Here is a 20,214-nt window from a genome sequence, read left to right as displayed (position 1 = left end):
GCCTGGCACTGCTCAGTGTGCTGCATGGTGCAGGGGTTCTCATGCCTGGCACTGCTCAGTGTGTTGAATAGTGAAGGTAGTAGCATGCCTGGCACTGCTCCGTGTGTTGAATACTGCAGGTAGTAGCATGCCTGGCACTGCTCAGTGTGCTGCATGGTGCAGGGGTTCTCATGCCTGGCACTGCTCAGTGTGTTGAATAGTGAAGGTAGTAGCATGCCTGGCACTGCTCAGTGTGTTGAATAGTGCAGGTGATAGCATGACTGGCACTGCCAATGTGGTGCAGGGGTTCTCATGCCTGGCACTGCTCAGTGTGTTGTATTGTGCAGGTAATAGCATGCCTGGAACTGCTCAGTGTGTTGCATGGTGCCAGGCGATTGTATGCCTGGCACCGCTAAAGTGTGTTGCATGGTGCAGGCGATGGTATGCCTGGCACTGCTCAATGTGCAGCATTGTGCAGGGGATAGCATGGCTGGCATTGCTCAATGAGCTGCATGGTGCAGGTGATGGCATACATCAAAACAAAAGGAGGGGGACTGGGAATGCTTACAGGTCCAGCAAACAAGCCCCCCGAACATAGAAATTCAAAACATTATGCAGTTCCTTAAGGAAGAAGTAAAGGAAGAGGATTAGTCGGTGTATCTATATGTCCAGAAGTAGGAGTCTCCTACTTTTGCAACTAGGGCCCTCACAGACACGGCGGGGTGTCATGTTTCATCACAGGGCATGCTCCTAGTCGGACTGGCGCTGCCATGCCAGACGGGTATGCTAAAAGGGACTCTTTGTCAGAGATCTTTTATTCCCAAGCTGTAAGGTGAGGTGTGAGTGTAGGGCTGTGCAGTGGAGATGAGTGTAAAGGGTGTGTTGGTAGTCTAAGAAGGAAACGAAGTAGCACTCTTAATTAATTTTAAATCGGTGAGTCTACTTGTCCTGGCTAAAACCTGAGTTAGCACACCGCCGTTATAAGGTTTAGTGGTTGCTGAAAAAAATGCAGGTGAACCTGTTTCTTGCTTAGTCTGTCATATCAGTAAGAAATTAGTAATTCATCAGGACCGTAAAACAAATGACTTTCTACACAGTGGTTGGCGTCCTAATTACTATAAGGGGGAAACCAAGCAAGCTAACGAGCTAGCAGTGAGGTACCTTGTGTTAATACCAACCCATCTGGGGTGTCCCACCAGCTGCATCAAATGCTGGGAGAGGGCGCGCTGAATTTAAGCGTCAGTTTTGAAACAGCTCAGGGGCCGGATAACCTACCCTCGCTCTACCAGTTTGGCAGAGAAGAATGCAAGGGAGTTGGGGCATTGGGCCTAACTTATTGGGTGGAAAAAAATATCACTTTCTCTTCACAAGTGAAAGGCAATACCTTAAACTGGTTAGTTTCGTGACCATTTAGTGTTAATGGGACTTCATTTTTGCCATATTGGCCAACACTAATGCCCTTGCAAGATTGGTTTTAAGGGAATATTTTCTGCCCGTGCGTGTCAGCATATGATGTTGGTTGTGATATTGTATATCAGGGAGTATGAGGTGTATTACGTTACTAGGAGTGACGGTAAAAGTGCTGAGCGGCGGTGGAGGTTACTGTGATTAGTTGTGGTAATAGTGATAATAGGGGTCTTAATGTTGAGGGTGGTGGAATAATTGTGGTAATGGTGGCAGGGACACTGCTGATAACTGCGGTGGCGATAGTAAGGTGGTTGATGGTAGTGGCGCTAATGGTGGTGGAGGCGGGGAGGTTTTGTAAATGCCCTCTTTAGTGCTTTCATCAGAACAATTGGAGAATATTAAAAATCTGTCCCAAACTTTGCAAAAAAGTTCAGGGTTAATATGCAATGAGGGAGCATTAGACACCTACCCCCGCAGGTCTGCCCTATGGATGGCCTGGCAGCCACATTTCTAGAAGTTCTAAAGAACTTACTTTCTCTAGATTAGGTACATACTGATAAGGAGATGGAGGAATATGTAGAGCAAGAACCGGTCCACTGGTGCCATTGCATCCATACTCAACCAAGGACCAAACATAACATAACTCAAAGGAAAGCAGACTACATAAACACTTGGCTAACAACTAGTTAACCACTTTAATGTGGAGGTAGCAATGTTTATGGCTTCCACTCTACATAGGGATGCCGAGAAACGGCTGGTGTTTATAAGTGACAGCAGTCTGACCCAGGACAGCTCCTGCATCAGACCCCGGCCCCTCTCATGCAGAATCCAATAAATCATTCTGCTGAAGACATGGTCGCTAAACTGTAAAACTGCATCAGGGAGACAACCTCTCACCTCTTTACCTCCCTGCGCACCTAGTAGCGGAGGAGAGGCACAGATGGAACGGAAAGACCCTTACCGTTCCAACGGATTCTTGCTAGGAGATGGCGGCTCAGCCACGATCCCTAAGCAGGAGTCCTCCGCTAGACTGGGAGGGGCAGAAGCAACTGACATAGAAGGGTTGGGAGGGGCAGAAGCAACACCGACACAGGAGGGTCAGAAGCAACACAGACAAGGGCGGGTTGGGTGGAGGGGGGGCAGAAGCAACACCGATAAGGGCTGGTTGGGAGGGGCAGAAGCAACACCGACAAGGGCGGGTTGGGAGGGGCAGAAGCACAGACAAGGGTGGGTTGGGGGGGGCAGAAGCAACACCGACAAGGGCTGGTTGGGAGGGGCAGAAGCAACACCGACAAGGACAATGGTGGGGAAAAGAAAACAATACTTCAAAGGCAGCATAAGCAGCCAGTAGCTTTGAAGATTTAATATGAAACACTATAGCGCGAACACATTAGGAGGTCTGAGGTAGCTGCCCTAAGACGCTTATATATTTGTGTTATCAAGCAGGCTTGCTGAATATTTGTTGGAACAGAGGAACAGGACGGTCTGAATTAAACTATTAGGCATCTCCAGAATCAGATTAGAATTAATAACATCCAGACAGCTTACACTCAAGGGCCACTCAGCATTCCTGTGCTTAGCAAGCCTTGGCAATGCAACTACATTTGACCTGTGGGACCTACTAGTCTCTCCAATGGTTTTAGGCCAGGCTTCACAGTATCCCTGAAGGTCCGCAGCATGCTTCAGAATTTTAAAAAATGAAGAACAAAAAGGGCATGATCATGCCTACATAATGATAGGCATGTTTTTCCTGTTTAATTACTGATCCGAGTAGGTTAGGTAACTAAATATAAAAAAATGTGAAAGCTTTAAAAAAAAAATTTAAAGCAGGTGGTGGGGGAAGCAACACTGAGGAGGCAGAAGCCACATGGAGGGCACAGGTAGGAGAAGAAACAACAGGCAAGAGATGAATGCATATGAGGGGGAAACAGAGGGGCAGGCGTGAGGGTTGGAGGGGGCAAGTAAGCAACATGTCCGAAAAACAGTTATGTTACGTTATATGGTCTCTTTTATAGCGCACGGCTACTCCAAGGAGTGTCCCGGCGCTTTGGCAAAGAGAACTGGAAAAGAGTACACAACACAGCAACTCGAGGGCCGAAAGAATATTATTGGGAGAAAAGCCAGGTCTTCAATTTCTTTCTGAACGAGAACAGACTGTTGGCTTTTCTCAGGGAGACGGGAAGCTTATTCCAGCATCGAGGTGCCAAGTATCGAAAGGAGCGACCTCCAATACGAGCACGTCTGATTGAGGGAACGTCGGCTTTGGCCAACAAGGCCGACCGTAGAGTCCTCTTAGGAGCGTAAAAAGCCAAACGCTTCCCAATGTATTTTGGGCCAATCGAATGAAGGGCCTTAACGGCAAGGATCAAAACCATGAAAGTAATTCTCTTAGACACAGCAAGCCAGTGCAGTCTCTTGAGCAACTCCGAGGCTTTAGCCCTGCGCTGAAGACCAAAAATGGCTCTTGCAGCAGAATTTTGCACGATCTGCAGACGTGCCAGAAGATATTTGGGAAGGCCGAGGTAAAGGGCATTCGCGTAGTCCAGACACGAGCCTATCAAAGCCTGAACAATGATTTTTTTATGTTGCAGAGACAACAACAGAAGAAACTTCTGCAGCATTTTCAAAATGCCGAAGCATTTCCCTGACAGCCCAATGATCTGGGGTCGGAAAGAAAGGTAGTCATCGCACAGAACACCAAGATTTTTGGCTTTTGAAGAGGCAACGTCAGGAGGAAACATATCCTGAGGCCACCATGTCTTCCAACTGGGATCAGGCGGACATCCGAAAAAAACAGCAACTCCGATTTATCGGAGTTGCATTTCAGACTGTACCGCTGAAACCAGTCAAAGACAGCTCCCAGGCATTCTTTGATCCGACTACCGTTGAAGGCCTCACCCGTATTGCACGTAAAGAGGAGCTGGGTGTCATCAGCATAGGATATGATCCGGGCACCAAAGGATTCCGCCACCGCCGCCAGAGGGGCCATATAGATATTAAAGAGGGTGGGGCTCAGGATAGACCCCTGAGGAACCCCCACCTCCAGCGGCGGCATTTCGGCGGAGAACAGGGGTGCCCAGACCACTTGTTGGCGGCCGGTCAGAAATGACTTAAACCAGTTCCACACCGTCCCACGAAAGCCGATCTCCCAGAGTCTTAAGAGGAGACCGTCGTGGGGGACGGTGTCGAAAGCCGCCGACAGATCCAACATAACCAGGATGGCCTTACCCCCAGAGTCAAGAGTCTCTCTGATGGCATTGGTGATCTCGAGAAGGGCTGTCTCCGTGCTAAAATTCGCACGGAAACCCGATTGAGAGTCATGCAAGATGTTATTGCTTTCGATAAAGCTGGAAATGGAAAGATGCACATGCTTCTCAATCACCTTTGCCAGAGCAGGGAGGAGGGAGATCGGTCTATAGTTGGCATGGATAAGGGGATCCAAAGTGGGCTTCTTAAGCAGCGGCAGAATCAAGGCATGTTTACAAGCCAGAGGTACCTCTCCCGTGATCAGGGAGGAATTGAGCAGCGGATTAAGCAAGGTGTTAAGTGCAGGCGCTACTCTCACCAGGCATTTCGCTGGACAAGGATCAAGTGGCGAGCCGGATTGTAGCCGAGACAGGAAATCAAGAGAGGAAGCAGAAGGCATGGGAGGAAAAACGGAGAGAAAAGGACCTTTCCCTTCCAGTGATAAGGGTAACGTGGTCAGGTGGCTGGCAACTGAAATAGGGCCAGCATCAGGGAAAGAATCCTGAATGGATTTAATTTTGTTTATGAAAAAATCACCAGGCTGGCTAGTCCAAGCTTCGGTATGAGAATGGGTGGGCGTGCTCAAGGAAGGGGAGGTGAACTCTTGTACTATCCTAAAAAGATTTCTTTACTCGTGTTTTCAGCTTCCTCGATTCTACGCTCCAAGTATACTTTTTTCCCATTCATAATATGTTTATGATAAAGTCTAATAGCATCCCTATATTTTACTTTATCGCCAGGGTCATACATGCGCCGCCAAGCCCTTTCAGCCTTCTTACAGTCTTGGCGCATCTTACCAAGAAAAGGAGTAAACCCTTGGCCGAGGCATGCCTACCCGCAGACTTAGGTGGCTTTCCAGGGGCTAACTCCTCAAATCTGGCTATCGGCCACTTCTGGACCAAGCCAAGATTTTCCTCCAGATTAGACAGTGAGGGGGATAGGGAAAAAAAAAACACGTGAGGTAAAGCAACGTGGGAGAGGAGAAGTACAGAGTGAACGCAACAGAGAGCAGGCAGGAGAAGATAATTGATTAAAGATCACAAAGTACAGCAGAGAGAAGAACATGAGGGAAACAGATGGAAGAAAAAAGAAAAAGAAACTGACTGCTTAACCGAAAAAGTAGTGCTTAAAAAGCAGCAGTGGAAGCATAGAAGCTAACCAATCAAAAGTGATAGTAAAGAGGTATTTCTACTTGGGAGGGCAAAACACAAGACTAGTTGTGGCACAAAAAAGAAGCAGGCAAACATGATTAACAGGAAACCCAACCAAAGGTAAGGACCGGCAGGCCCAAGCTCCTACATGCTCTTGGCAAGTCCATAATATGTCTCACAACAGACAGCACATACGCTGTATTGTAGGCGAGACAAAGTTGAGGTAGCGATCACCAATGCAAAATGTTTCTAGGGAGCTTCAGGAGAACAATCTGGTGAAAGGACAAATCCAAGGTTTAGACAACATTTACAGAAAAGTAATTAAAAAAAAGCAAACTTCAATGACTGAAAACACGTGCCATAGGCAGCGGAACAGGGGCGCAGTCAACAGAAGACACATTTGAGTCTGATTAAGTGTATTCTAGAACATTTTTTGCAGCATCTTGTTGATATAAGTAGCTGGAATCATGATTGTACAACTTGATTGTACTTTAGTTATCAATTTTGTAGCAAACATTCTGCGTTAGATCTACTAGGATTCAAAGACCCCTTCCATCACCCCAGGACAAAAAGACACACTTCATTATACCTTTTAAAGACATCAAAAAATGTAGTTCTCCTGATTCTTCTGCAAATCTTCCCAAAGAAGACATTTACTCATTGAAAAGGGGTGGCAGGCACATCTTCCTTTTGACCCATACCTGCTTGCAGTATGAGGTAATATACTAATATAGATAGCATACAGCAAAGGTTCATGTACACTAATGGCTGTTATCCAAAAGACCCAGACCCGCATGCACACCTTACCTTGAGCTATCCAACAGCAACCAGGGCAATGGATGAATTCCAAAGAGAGTCTCTCATACCAACATCCTACAGGCCCACAGCTCCTCATCTCCCTGCAGAAACAAACAGCGATAGCATGAAATTAGAATAACAATAGAAATCTCCCCGATTAGGGAGGTAGCATTAAGAATAGGACTTGCGTTAAACAAGATACATTTCCTGCTCTTGGGGACATCTGCGATTAATTATGCCATCTCTTTTAGTATTGAATATAATGTTCCCTCCTTTTGAGGACAAGGACATTTTATACACCAGCTCAAAATGTTATAGCACGGCCTGACTGTGTGCAAGGAAGCTAGGGTCTGATCTACTATTCCCATTCAGAAACTAGTCCGGTGCAATTTGCACACTGATTAGGTTGCAATAACTAAAGAGCCAGCCTATTTATAATAGGTAGCATTACAAATGGTCGATTAGCAGGGGTATGGGCGTTCGAAAAACAACCTGCTTAATGAATTTCAAGAAGAAAAACTGAAATGTATATAAAGATGGGCGGCTAGAAACATTGGACATGCTTTATGGCTTTTCAGGTTGAAATAAAGAATTAAATGAACTGGACACTTTTCAAGATGGTTTTCTTTCACTTAAGAAATGCATTAGCTTTTAAGTCCATTGAATGCCATGTAATGTAAACCCTTTGTTTATTCTTTTATTTTCAAGCAAGAATAATTTATTCTATTTTGCAGTCACTGTAACACATCAGTCATTCATTTACCTTTTCCCACAAGTCTACGGAATCACAGCTCATAGTTTCCAAATCACATTCAACCAACACAGCAGCAGTCCCTGTCCCTTTTTTGATATGTGTAGAGGTTGATATTTCACCATCATTCATATCTAAATTGTAAAATCTTTCATACTGTGGATATAGGTGCAAAAGGGTTGGGTGCACTGCTATCCCAAGTGCAGGGTGGCAGGGAAGTCAAACCACCATTTACAACTCGTGCCCTGAATGCTGCAGGACCAAAGTACTCTAATGTGGAACATAAAGCTTTGTCCTGTATGTAGGCTTCAAATACCTTTTTGTGTGATATACTATATGTGTGGCATACAGGGCACTGGTCCAATTGCTGCTGACTTAACGATCAGTGAATGCCTCTCCAAAAATAAGCTGGATGTTTGGATAATAAAACTACAATTTTAGGGTAGGACAACGTAGTAGCAACGTTTTCAAAATGATGGACGAGAGAATGCTTGGTTACAGGAGTATAGTTAGTAATGCTATATCTAAACAAGAATGGTTGGCTGCAGAGAGCAGGCATGAGAAGTTGGTAGCAATGAAGGATTGGCCTGATGAGGGTAGGAAATAAGTGTGAAGGATAAGTTGTTTGAGAATACAAAAATGTGGTGAAAGGGTAGGCTGATACCAGCAGTTTGTATTTTTTTTAATCAGGCACTTGAAGGGTATTTGAGATGAAGCATAACCAAGAGATGTGGGAGTGAAATCGACCGAATAATTGAGGGCATGGCAAAGCGGTATGGTGCGTGCTAAAATACCACTGGTTTGGAAACAGTTCGTGCACCTTAGTTCTGTTACCAAATCCTGAAACGGTGTAGAGACAAGATGATGTTGCTATTTCAGGGTCACTAGAGTGTCTCAATGGACGTTTTGAAATGCAGTGGGTATGGCCGATTTGTCCAAGTTCAACCAAGTTGGATTTTGTGTTGAAAGTAACTATGTTTGATGAAATAAGACTATTGTGAAAGGGTTTTGTTGAGAAAATGAGTATTGAAGAGTCTTTTGTATGGATAGAAAAGTGTACAATTGAGGATAAAGGAAATACTAGTACTAATCAGGCGAAAGTGCAACACCGACTACCTGCACTGTACAAGTCGAAAGTGAACAGACTGGTGGAAAGGGTTAATCAGACAGTTATGGATAAAATGCAGTCGACTTAAAAGTAAATTGCTGGTCAAGGTGTAGGGACTTGGAAGAGTGGTTGTGGGAATATAGTACTACAAACCATAGTGTTACAGGGTGTGCTATGCTTAGGATGATGAGAGGAAAATATGTGACAACAAAAGTGTGCCAGGTGTAGGTGGGGCGTGAAGGTGAATGTGTGAATTTGAAGGAAAAGGATAATATTGTGAAAAAGAAAGTATAAAAACAGTATGATGGGGTCAAGAGTCCGAGGCTGGTTAAGTTGATTGCTGGCAAATAGGTATGTGAGAAAAAAGTGTTTTTATAATAAAAAAGTGACGCTAAGTGGCATGAGGTTTATGTTGAGATGGTGGGGACAGTTATGCAGGGTTCTTAAGAATGGTCTGTCTGTGTGTCTTCATTCATGTTTTAAAGATCAGCAAGGAGAAGTAAGTGTTGTACTCTGCACATGCTTTATGGCTGTGTACAGATAAATTATCCATGTTGTGATGATATTTGGAATATATCTGCATTACATTACCTCAATGTCATGTAGAATCAGAATGTGTGGGTTACCTTTGGCACTTCATCTGTGCCCAGCTCACTTTAGGTCCTGCCCCAGCACCTCAATGTGTGCAGGTGCAAACTTAGATTTGTCCATTCCAAAATACTCATTGTTTTCCTTCTAGGCCATTCAGTCACAGATTTACTTTATTCAGCTTCAAATGAATGTCTTTTTGACTAATTAAAAGTGCAGCAATTAATGGATGTGAAGGGACCAGGCTATGCAGCAGGAAAACAGGCCAAACTCACCCCTCCTCCATCAGCAATCCTGACAAGTATGATCCCTTTCTAGTGAGTGAGATGCAGTGTATATTTGACAAACATGTCGGTGTGTGCATCACCGAAAAACAAATCCACTTTTGTACCGTCTGATCATGGAGCTTTGTTCCTGAAGCGGTGTGAATTCAGGTGCTTTTTTGTAAAAAGCTGTAGAGCAATAATCTTTTAGCAGAGGAGAGGTTTTTTCTGCCTCCACGATGTCCTACTTGTTCAATCTTTTCCTGATAGGAGAATGAAAATATATATTACTAACTGTGACTTGTAAATCTCCAAATTTGGTTCTGGGGTTCTTTGCCATCTCTAGGTGCAGCATACGTTCTGTTCTTGGGACACACTAGCTCTGACACTCACTCATCGGTAGAGTGACAACCATCTTCAACTATCTCCATTTGTAAATAACACGTAAAACGACGGACTGAGCAGATAGGATTACTTTCGACACCCTTAGACAGCTTTTGACATGGGTATGATGCGTTACCACAAATCCGAATGCTGCAAACCAAACTGACAAAAGTTTCTGTTTTTATACAGGGGTGATGGCGCTCTTCTGGTGATCTAGAAACGAGGTGCACCTGTTTAGCAATATCGAATTCTAAGAACCTTCTTAATTAGCTTGGAAGCAGTAGCGGTGCACTTTGGCACACAACACTTCTGAATTTTGGCTCATATGATGGAAGATGTCTCGAATTAGGAATAGGCGAGAAGTGTATCATTAAATGTATACTTATGCGCAAAAAAAAAACAATCTTAAGATTTGGGTCCTTTTTAGGTAGAGCCTAAGCCATCCCGTTAGAAATGCTTTGCGAGATATAAAGTAAGGGCTCTAAAAAATGTACCGGCGGATTTCCTACAGTGCATGTGAGCAGGGTGCGTGCACATCGCACACCATCAGCATCAGACTTCAAAGGAAGCCGCTCCCCCGCCCCCGCCACGCAATGCCACTCCCCCACCCCCACCAAGCAATGCAGAGAGCTTGTTTAGGCATAAGGCATTCAAGTGGAACACATAAATCCACTAATGACGCTGTGTTTAAAGTTTGTGGTCTAGCAAAGTCTTTTAGCACAATACAACCCATGTTGAGACAGAAAGAGACACATTTACCATTTTAGTCAAAGTGTTGTGTATTTTGTAAGCAATGTATCATCGACACAAGAATTTTGCATTCATTTACAGTAAGTGTAAAACTGTGGTAGCACTATAGTGACAAGGGCTGTTCCTTCACAGTCGTTCACCTTAGGATCCGTCTCCAGCAGGCGCCTCAACATTTTACTGTGCAATCAAATCTACATTTTTACACCAGTGCTTTCACGTGTGTCTCTTCATGTGTAAGTACCTTGAACGCAAACATCAATTTGTGTACAAACTTGCAATAGGTCTACTTCACTGTAGTGTACATCAAACTTATATTTATCATATCCCCAGTGAGTCGCCATGTTAGCCTTCTTTAAACAGCTGAATTGAAAGCAAAAATTCCACACGTTCATGTTTATTTGGGCTTTTTTTTTTTATAAAGCCCGTATTTTTAATGGAAGCCGAATAGAATTGCAAAGCGCTTTACTGAAAACTTGGAATCGCGGATCTCAGAAATTGTCAACAGACAGACTACGGGAGCTAAATGCTGCTAAAAAGCAAACCTGATCTGTGCTGAAAGAACACGCTCTCGGCCGTGAGTATGTTCAACCGAAGTGCTAATCGCTCACAACGTGCGACTTCCCTAGGTGTATTGTTCGAGCTGTGGACCTGGCAAGAAGCAGGTTTATTTGCGGGGAGTCGCAGGGTGTTAGATCCCCGAGCGTGAAGAGTTTCCCCCAGCCGCGTGCCCATGCAGCGCTGTAGAAACGACACGCATACTTAAATCCCTCACATATAGGAGGAGAAACACTTGGAAGTTCCAGTGTCTACCTCAGGTGGCCGTGAAGCCTTAGCGCGCTTCGCCCACGTGAAGTAGTTACGTATGGTCCTGATGAACGCTGAGCCGAGTTTGGGCTCTTATTAGCAGAAACATGTCGACCTATATTGTTGTTTTTTGTTTAGGACTGGGTGGTTTAAACTAACACAACCACTTTCCAGTCCGACTTTTTCTCACTAAGATTTTTTGCGAAGTTAGAGCTACCCCCTTAATAAAATATTCACTTTTGGGGAGTAGTCCATACTTCTTTTAATTTTCCAATCACTACTTTCTGAAAAGGACCCAATGAAGACAAATGGCAACCGACTGTCTTGTTGGTGCCTGAGGGTTCTTCTTGTGGCACTCTGCTTGCAACCCTTACTGTTTGACTGCTCTTTGTTTGGAATAATTTCTTTACTTTGTGGTAGCTATTGACTATCCCTTTACCCTTTTACTCACTCTTTTGTTGATTTGTAATTATGTTTAGTGAAAGCCGCAAACAAAAACAAGCATTTGCAATGCAATAGGTCTCGCCTTTGTGAGAGTTTGAGCTATTGTCATTGTAAATGACAATGCCTTTCATTTATGTGTTTTGAAAACCTGTAAGCGGTCTGTAAACACACACTTTGTACTAATAGCAAGGCTGGCAGTAAAAGAGAAGCAGTTACTGCCAGCCTTGCTTCTCGTAAGCAACAACTATAATTACAAAGTGTGTGTTTACGCACTGCTTGCAGGTTTTCAAAACACATAAATAAAAGGCATTGTCATTTACAATGACAATAGCTTAAACTCTCGTAAAGGCGAGACCTATTGCATTGCAAATGCTTGTTATCTTTTAGGCACCAGATTGCTTTGGCTAGAGCGCCTGATGCTTACAATGTTATGAAGCATAATGTAGTTGATGAACAATTGATTAACTGCCTACACAGCCGAGGCTTATGAAAGTCTGTGTCTTAGCGAGCAAACCTTTATTCGCATGTACATTTTCCACAAATGTAGATTAGCCAGAAGGAATGGTCCCAGGTAAAATAAATAGTCAGCACTTTTATGGAGTGATCCCTCATACGCAGTGTGTGAAAACGTATAAGGAACAGCACAGGTTAAAATGTCCCAGTTAATTTGAACCATATCACCTATCTAGATACATGTGCAATATTTAAATAAACAAGATTCAATATGAATTCAGATCATCGCTGGTTGTTTACAGTAGCAGAGTAGTTTATCTATGGTGCTGCATTACAACTCACCTCGGCAAGACACTGCTCGAGTTTGTCGTTTCTAACCCCTTTTTCTTGGTGGTCGTTTGGAATTATCACTAAACGGAGTAACACGATTCAGGACCCTTCCAGCTATCTGGCTTTGGTTGCCTCTACCGGGTTCTTTTAGGACTGCCTATGAGCGATTGACTCCGTTAAGTCACCTTGGGATAAAGGCTTGGAACTATACACATGAACACCCGGATTTCCCATTAAATTGGTCAATCCATCCTTGGATATTCATTGACGCATCATAAATAGGTGGCCCGTCCAGTCGCATTGACGAGACCCCTTCATTTTACCCGCGGCCCCCTTGCCCTTCCCTTCTGACCCCAGTCCTGAAGAAGACCCGCAGCAGAGGCGGTGAATTTTCCTTTTTGCGCTAGGGTCGAAACGTCAACGAATATGCCCCCATTATTTTGAGGCCTACACCTATAATCTTCCCTGCCCTTGTCCCCCCCCCCTTTGGGTATGGTAAAACTATGTATATATAAGTGTACGGGTAGGCTTTTGGTTGCTCAACTGGAAAATTTGTATTTTTAGTTGTACATAATTATCTTAACTTTGTCCTTTGAGCCATTTTTCTCTCTTCAATTCACTTGAGCACCCCCTTTCTTTCTTTTTGCCTACTGCATCTTGCAGATTTCTCTTTTGATCAATTATTTTAGGAATATGTAAATAAATTTGTTATATAAAAGAGAGATCAAGTATAACTGTTCTTTGATTTGTTTGTGTTGGTTTTGTTGCATTAATACAGTGTTTTGCAAATAATACATCTCCTCTCCCCAGCTACAGATTTAATCTGTTTATTCTAAAAATAAGATTTGCATCAATTGGTTTTTTTAATTGTGTCAAGGACCACTGTTTCTATATATAAATTGTTACCCAGGTCCTGTGACTCACTGGGTCAACCCCATTGTTTTAATGGCATTACAACTCAGTCAGTATGTAGTATTATGCATGTGCCCGGGAGATCAAGGATGCGTTTGAGTGCGTTTGCTAATTTACCACTGTAGATATATTTTCACTTTAACTGAGAAAACAATACTTTAATGTAACAGCAGTTGTAATGGAATATAACAGCAGTTGGCCCCTTCACATCACGATAGATAGAAAAGGAAAAAAAATACATCCAAATGAAATGTCGGAGACAGGAGAGACAAGTGTTTGGTGCGGTCTTCTTCTGTGTAATCCAAAGCCAATATGACATATATTAGAGAAGCGGTTTATTAAAATATTCATGCTTCCAGCCACCGTGCACAAAATAACCTAACAAGACAAGTCATGCTCTCCAAGAGCCTTAATTGGGCTGAGGAGAACATGATCCATCTAACCAAAGCGCGATCTGGTTAACAAAAACTCACTACTATATGTGTCGCACAGCTAACAAAAAATTCTCCGCCATCCTCGGTCAAAACGTGCAACTTTCATCTAGGCTTGCGAACGAATGGGCGTGACCACTGTTGAAGACCTTCTTTGTGGAGCGAACGAAGGGGCCTTTGCTAAAGGTGTACTCTATGTGCTCCACAATTTCTGACGTCTCCTCTTGTGCGCCTCTGGGTCTTAGGACTGCATAGAATATCGAGGCTTCTGTTGTGCAGAGAACATCAACTGTGTCGGTGAGAGCAATTACCCTTTAACAAGCCTCTAACGATTGCCAGAGTGAGACTTGAGTAGGAATGGGGTTGTTCGACACCGAATGGAGCAGACGAAGTCTGTTGTGATGTACAGCTCCATCTAGTATCCTTGACCGCATGGGGACAATCACAGTGTCTGTCATAATACTGGGCGTGAGCAGGTCGTGGAGTGGAACTGCCATACCTTTCTCTGTGTAAGGTTGAGAAGGCAATACGTCTGCCTACCGCACAGCAGAAATTACTTTTACTGGAACATGCTTAACTCGTAGGCATACAGGGATATGTATACTTACGAGTTAATCACGTTCAAGTAAGTCAGTTCTGCTGTGCGATTAGCAGACTTACTTATGTGTTAAAGTATTGCCTTCTCAACCCCACACAGAGAAAGGTACCTCCCATGGACTCTACACACAGCGGTGGAAGTCTGTCAGGACACCCTGAAATTGGCGCTGGGTGTGTCCGGAAAACTTGTTCCACTGCAAACAGTAGTTTGATTGCCGCCGTTGTAAAATTTATATGGTGCAGACACTAGTCCAGTGACGTCACGGCTAGTGCTGCCGACTCTCGAGCTGGGCAATCCGGTTCGAGTCTCGGAGCAGCTTAACATCCTGTAAATCACACGGTTTTAAAAAAGGCAATTACTGAAGACCATCATCCACTCCCGAAGTTAAAATGCCTACATCGGCTAAAAGAAGCATTACGGAGTACCCTTCATCTGCTAAAATCTGCATCACAGAGAACGGAACACCATGTGGCGTAATAGCTAATGCGGTCTGGCTTTGGAGCTTAAGAGCAGGATTCAAGTCTCCATGTCAACTCAACATCCAATTCTAGGCTAATTGCTCGATTTGCCTGGAAAGTGTACACAAATAATTTAAGCAGCCTCTGCCAAATGTGAACAATTTAGTTGGAGTGGCCTCATGGAAAGTATTAGAAGTCCTCATACGTCACAGTACAAAGATAGCGTCGGGCTTTCAAAATGGGCAGTAGTAAAAGAGGACAAGGCGGTAACAACTAAGCCTAATTGCCAATCACGCGCTAGCATTTAACATAAACGCTGACACAAGCCAATTAAAAAGAAGGGCGTGGCTTAAAGCCCCCTTCTCAAACAGTATCGATTCCAAAAGCCCTCGCATGGCGAGAGAAGCGCATGTGTGCTGCTAACACCAGACGAGACCTAAAAACAGGACGCAGTCCATCCAGTCAACACATAAGCAGAGCGATGCATACAATAAACAGTCAATCTCCACATCTAGACAGTGGTACTCGCACCACCCGCTCCAGATCATCTCATGCTTGCGAGGGCAACCCCGGGCTTCATATATGGGTCATTCTAGTTGGGCACACCAGTTCACCCTCCCTTTGCCATTCTGATACTATGGGGGGGGGGGGTCCTCGGGGACCTATACTTCCAAGCTATGTATCACCTCGCTTTGCTACCAACTTGGTCACCCTCGAGAAACTGCATTCCAACCCCTCTGCACCCTCCTCAGCACCCCCCACCCTCTATATCTACAGTAACCCCAAGAGCGCCAAACTAGGCGCGAGGGCAAGTTGGCTGCCCAACACTACAGAAAGCTCCCTACCGATTTCTTCCCAGGAGGACACCAGCTCAGGGCAGGACCAAACAACGTGATAGAATTCTGCATCAAGCAGCATCTGGGAAGTGTGCCTGGGCTGACCTGTTGGCTCGATGAAGCCACTGACAAGCAAATAGTGGAGTTGAACCAGCCAGAAATGTGTGGAGATCGCCAGTTCCCTTGGGGCCAGCCTAGCCTCAAGCCAGGTCTCCTATTTCTGCTTCAGTCTAAGAAAAAGGCCCGGCATTTAATGATGAGCGAACAGTACATCAGATCAATAGCTCCTTTCTGCATCTTCCACATCATCAACTTTGCTTCCAAGGAGCTATATCTGCATGTTCACATGGAGGATGGCTGTCAGGGCATGTCGCAACTGCAGATATTTAGGATACGGGGTTTGGAGAGCTGACTTTGTTCCCTCAGTGCCTGAAATGAATTCACATGGGTACTCTCCCAAACGTCCCCCAGGTAGGCAATACCTAGACCAGCCGCATGACACAGCCACATATCCTGCCAAAGGGGGGCAGAGGGGTCCACTCAGTAAAGCTACGGTCTCAACCCAAATAATCTGAGCGCCACCCTCCAGCATGACCTCACCCGTGTACATATCCGGAAAAGAACTGGAGTTCGGGTCCATAAAGCATGCCCATCAGTTGTCGAAGCCTTGCAACGCATACTCTGCCCAATAAGTCAAATCATCCCAGCCCCCATTATACCAAACAATCAATCTTTTTAAAACAGAAATCAAGTGACTTCTGGTGAATTGTTCGATGCAGGTTACCATTGCATTTAAGGTAATCAGGCTTTCAATGGGTAACAAGCAAAGCAGTTTCAATATGGGAGACAAATTAAAGTATTTTGAGTTATGTGACCAGTTAGAAATGGCATAGGAGGGACGCAGGGGCCCCTAAATAAACTGCATCAACATAATCAAGCCTAAATTGCACAGAGGCACATATGCTTCTCAATAAACTGTAAAAAAGCCCCCAAAGTTAGAAGTTGCCAGTAACAAACTGTCAACTTTAGTGACCCAACCCTTTAAGGTTAGGCTGCCATCAATAAAGATATATATTTCGAACTCTGGGACACATAGTAGAGGAGGATAATAAATTATCAATAACGGTTGGTATGTATGGTAGAGGCTAGGAAAAGTTAATTTTTTTCTGGATTGTGCTTCAAAATATTTAGCTCATCACCCACACTGAAGACCAGTTGCGTGTCACCCACTATGCGATTGTGCACTGGCGGCACTTAAATAGGAGTTGCTCGGACGGCATTTCAAAGCTTGGCTGAGAACTCAAAGAAAAAACCGAAGCAAAAGCAAATTGGCTGTGGATGGAATACTAATAAAAACAAACTAAAACTGGGTGGGAGGCCGAGGGACAAAAGGCTGAGGAACCCTGAACAGAATCTAAGCTGCACCATTCCAATCACATTTTTTTAAGACTGTCACTGCCACTAACAAAAGCACCCCAATTAAAAAGTACCAATTAGTATGAAGTGTGCAAATTCAACAATAAGCAAGCAGTGGCAAAGCAACTCGATGTCTCCTTTAAAATGCTACTGCTAAGCGGTTAACTAATATAATGTAGGTCATTGACAAAATGGTCATTTGCCATGGTCTCTATGAGAACGAACCAGGAGGTTAATACATCTTAATTCAATGATGAAGAAGCACATAATTTTGGGCTGGTCCTCAGCCCATCTTTGACAGTATCCATCTGCACACAGTGTCCCACTACACAGCCCGAATGGAAACAACAATACTCCTACCACGCAAATAGCAGAAGGGTAAAGACACCAATCAAGAAGGCTTGCAAACGTTACAGGGGAGAGGCCAAACGCCCTTTCCCCTTGAGGACACAGGGCTTTCGAACTGTATGCCTGTAGGGAGGTCAGGTGCCATGAACACTCCATGCCTACAGCCACTCTATACCATGGGCGAGTGCACACCCTGGGATTACGACATGGCCAACAGAGCCCGGTTCCTCCCGTTGAACAGCTCAGTAAAACATAAAAAATGAGGGGGCTCACAGATCGTTCATTCTACTCAAAATAAATAAATAAAAGACACAGGCAGGGCGCAATCAGTATAGCAGAGGCAGGGAGGCACAGCCTCACCTGGCCTTTTGTCCGTGCAGATCCTTTACTCATTACCTGGACACAACTTTCAGAATCAGAGTGGATTTAGAAAGAAAAAAAAAAATCAGTGCCAGGTCTATGGCACTACACATGCCAGGAATGCCACATGATAATTGACTCAATGCTGGTCAGAGAATGACTCATTCTGCAATTCACACAGAGCCTGCTAACAACAAACCTGCTTCAATGACCTTTGTGCTTTTCGAACATAAACATTACACAAAAGACTAACCAAGAAAAATTAAACGATCAATTGTGGTTGTAAGAGAGCCAAAAGTCATAGAGGACTGAGTTGTGAGGCTCGTACAAAACAAAGTAAGCGGGGATCCACGGATAACAGACAGGCATCGTAAATATGTATACTGGTAAACAATCACAGCCTTGTGTTTGCCTGGTAGCAGTGCGAGAAGCAATAACCACTAACCGTTTCATGAATATGCTCAACTGGGTTAGAACCAGGCCATAGACAGCATAATTTACATACATTCGAGAATTTTGGGCTCTACTGGTTACGCAGAATCCCCACAATTAGGCCACTATGCTACTTCGCGTAATTACGCGGTAAGAAAAATTCGCAGTAATACACAGGAAAACAGGCTGTTTGCAGTGCTTTTGGTTGTGGAGCTTTTATTGCACAAAGTCCATTTTTGTTGCGAAAATTGAGACGAGGGCGCATCTCGTGCTAAAATGTAGTGTCACAGATTTGCATTTTGCGAAATTTAAGGTCATCAGCGCTACATATCAGCCTGATTCACAGAAGCAAACTAAGCGAATTTCACACACCGCTTTAGAACTTTAGTTGCTCAACTTCCTAGGCATCCTGCCAGGTAGCTTTCACCAGCAGACCGACCCAGTGAAACTGGACATACCTGGAAGAATCTATTTAAGCCTACAGAGTACCAGTAACAAGCGTCTGGTGATGAAATATAAGGAAGGCAAAAAGCAGCGTTTGCCACGTGAAATTCCCAACTTCCCAGTAAATCCCAAGGCCCTTTTTGTACAGCCGTACATATCAGTCCCCTGGCAAACAGAACCTGCGCTATGCCCAAAAAAATCCCAAACATTTATTTTGAGGGATAAACAACAGAAATAGCATTTTGGCATGGAGTGTGTGAGGGGGGGGGTGCCTCCTGTCACCACAGAGGAATTAGAGTAGTGTTTTAAATGATTTTAAAGGAATAGTCACCCTCCTATTTTGCAATCTACCAACAATAAATATTTGCTTAAGAGAGAAAATCGGGGCGTGGCTTAACCGCGGACCAAGATGGCCACGCTTTAGAGGAGCTCCCGACTGAACCTGAAACATCCGTCAGAGTCCCTGCTGAATATCTATCCCTTTTTACGGTGTCGGTTGGAGGTGTGGGAGCACCCCCTCACCCCTTTAGCCCCGCTTTGCCAGAGTCGTGGGCCCCCGGTACGATCAGAGATGCCGATTGCCGTCATTTGCAGCAAGTTCCAAAGTATTGGAGCTGCGGAGCTCGGCCACCTGGCATGGGGCGGCCTGACCGGTGCAGATAGTCAGGGGACAGAGTGACACTGAGCAGAGCCAGCCACAGGATAGAAAACTACCGGTTCGTAAACCGGCCAGTAAGGAGTTGGATAGTGAGCTGGCGGAGGACAGGACTGCCGTAGAAGCCCTAGAGTGCACCAACGAGGCCTAAAACGAAGATCGAACCCCGACGAGGGAAGATCAATGTCTAGCCTGAAGAAGTCATCCGGAGTCTCTTTCCTCTCCGCGCCCCTACTCGCGGAACAGAGTGTGGCACCGGTGAAGGTGCGGGAACAGAGGTAGGGCCACCGCGAGGATAGGCATTAAGAGAACTCTGCCGGAGCCCAGTCCAGGCGTGAGTAATGGCATGACCCCTGCGATAGAAGGGTCTTTCAGCCAGAACTAAGGCGGTGTGGTCCAGGTGAGGGTGGAACTGCGGCTGGGCGCAGCTGCGGCCAGACAAGAGATCCGCCCTCAGCAGTAAGGGAACCGACTCGGCTGAATCAGATAGACGCCCTCACCAACTTAATATCTAGCGGCTCACGGAGTAAACTGAGTGAGGAGCAGCGCCACACATGCCCTCTAGCCAACAACCCCACTCTTGCTTGATTCGACGGCTTGGGCAGTATGTAGTGAGGCCCTGTGAAAATACTCTTTACATGAGACAGGGCTATGCTACCGGCGAAGACTACGTGAGGCGACTTGAGGTCTGATCCAGAGATGGCTGCTTCAAGGACTTGCGGTGGGCTATAATTCAGCCACAGGTGGAGGACATCTAGCAGCGGCAGGCACGTGGAGAGGGCGGACTAGTCCATGCCACCACATTGTCCTGTTCTTGGCTGGAAGCCTTGCATTGGTGACTGGCAGACCATAAGCCTAGACCTATGAA

At 45.0% G+C, this 20,214-nt stretch overlaps 1 protein-coding gene across 2 annotated transcripts in view; it reads right to left on the bottom strand.

Moving 5' to 3' along the window:
* Positions 1-20,214, bottom strand: part of TESK2 (testis associated actin remodelling kinase 2) — a 610,614-nt gene that overhangs the window by 576,674 nt on the left and 13,726 nt on the right. The window contains exons 2-3 of one of the 2 annotated variants that reach the window (XM_086952282.1): positions 6,591-6,682; positions 5,979-6,055 (exon numbers count right to left, since the gene is read on the bottom strand). The gene's annotated coding sequence lies outside the window, so the exon portion shown is untranslated. The remainder of the gene's footprint in view (positions 1-5,978; positions 6,056-6,590; positions 6,683-20,214) is intronic. The other variant, XM_086952281.1, reaches the window with a different exon arrangement.

The sequence above is a fragment of the Lissotriton vulgaris genome, chromosome 1_1 (assembly GCF_964263255.1).
Source record: "Lissotriton vulgaris chromosome 1_1, aLisVul1.2, whole genome shotgun sequence".
Classification (NCBI taxonomy): Eukaryota; Metazoa; Chordata; class Amphibia; order Caudata; family Salamandridae; genus Lissotriton; species Lissotriton vulgaris.
The sequence above is the reverse complement of the archived record's forward strand: the minus strand, read 5'-3'. Positions and strand labels throughout refer to the sequence as shown.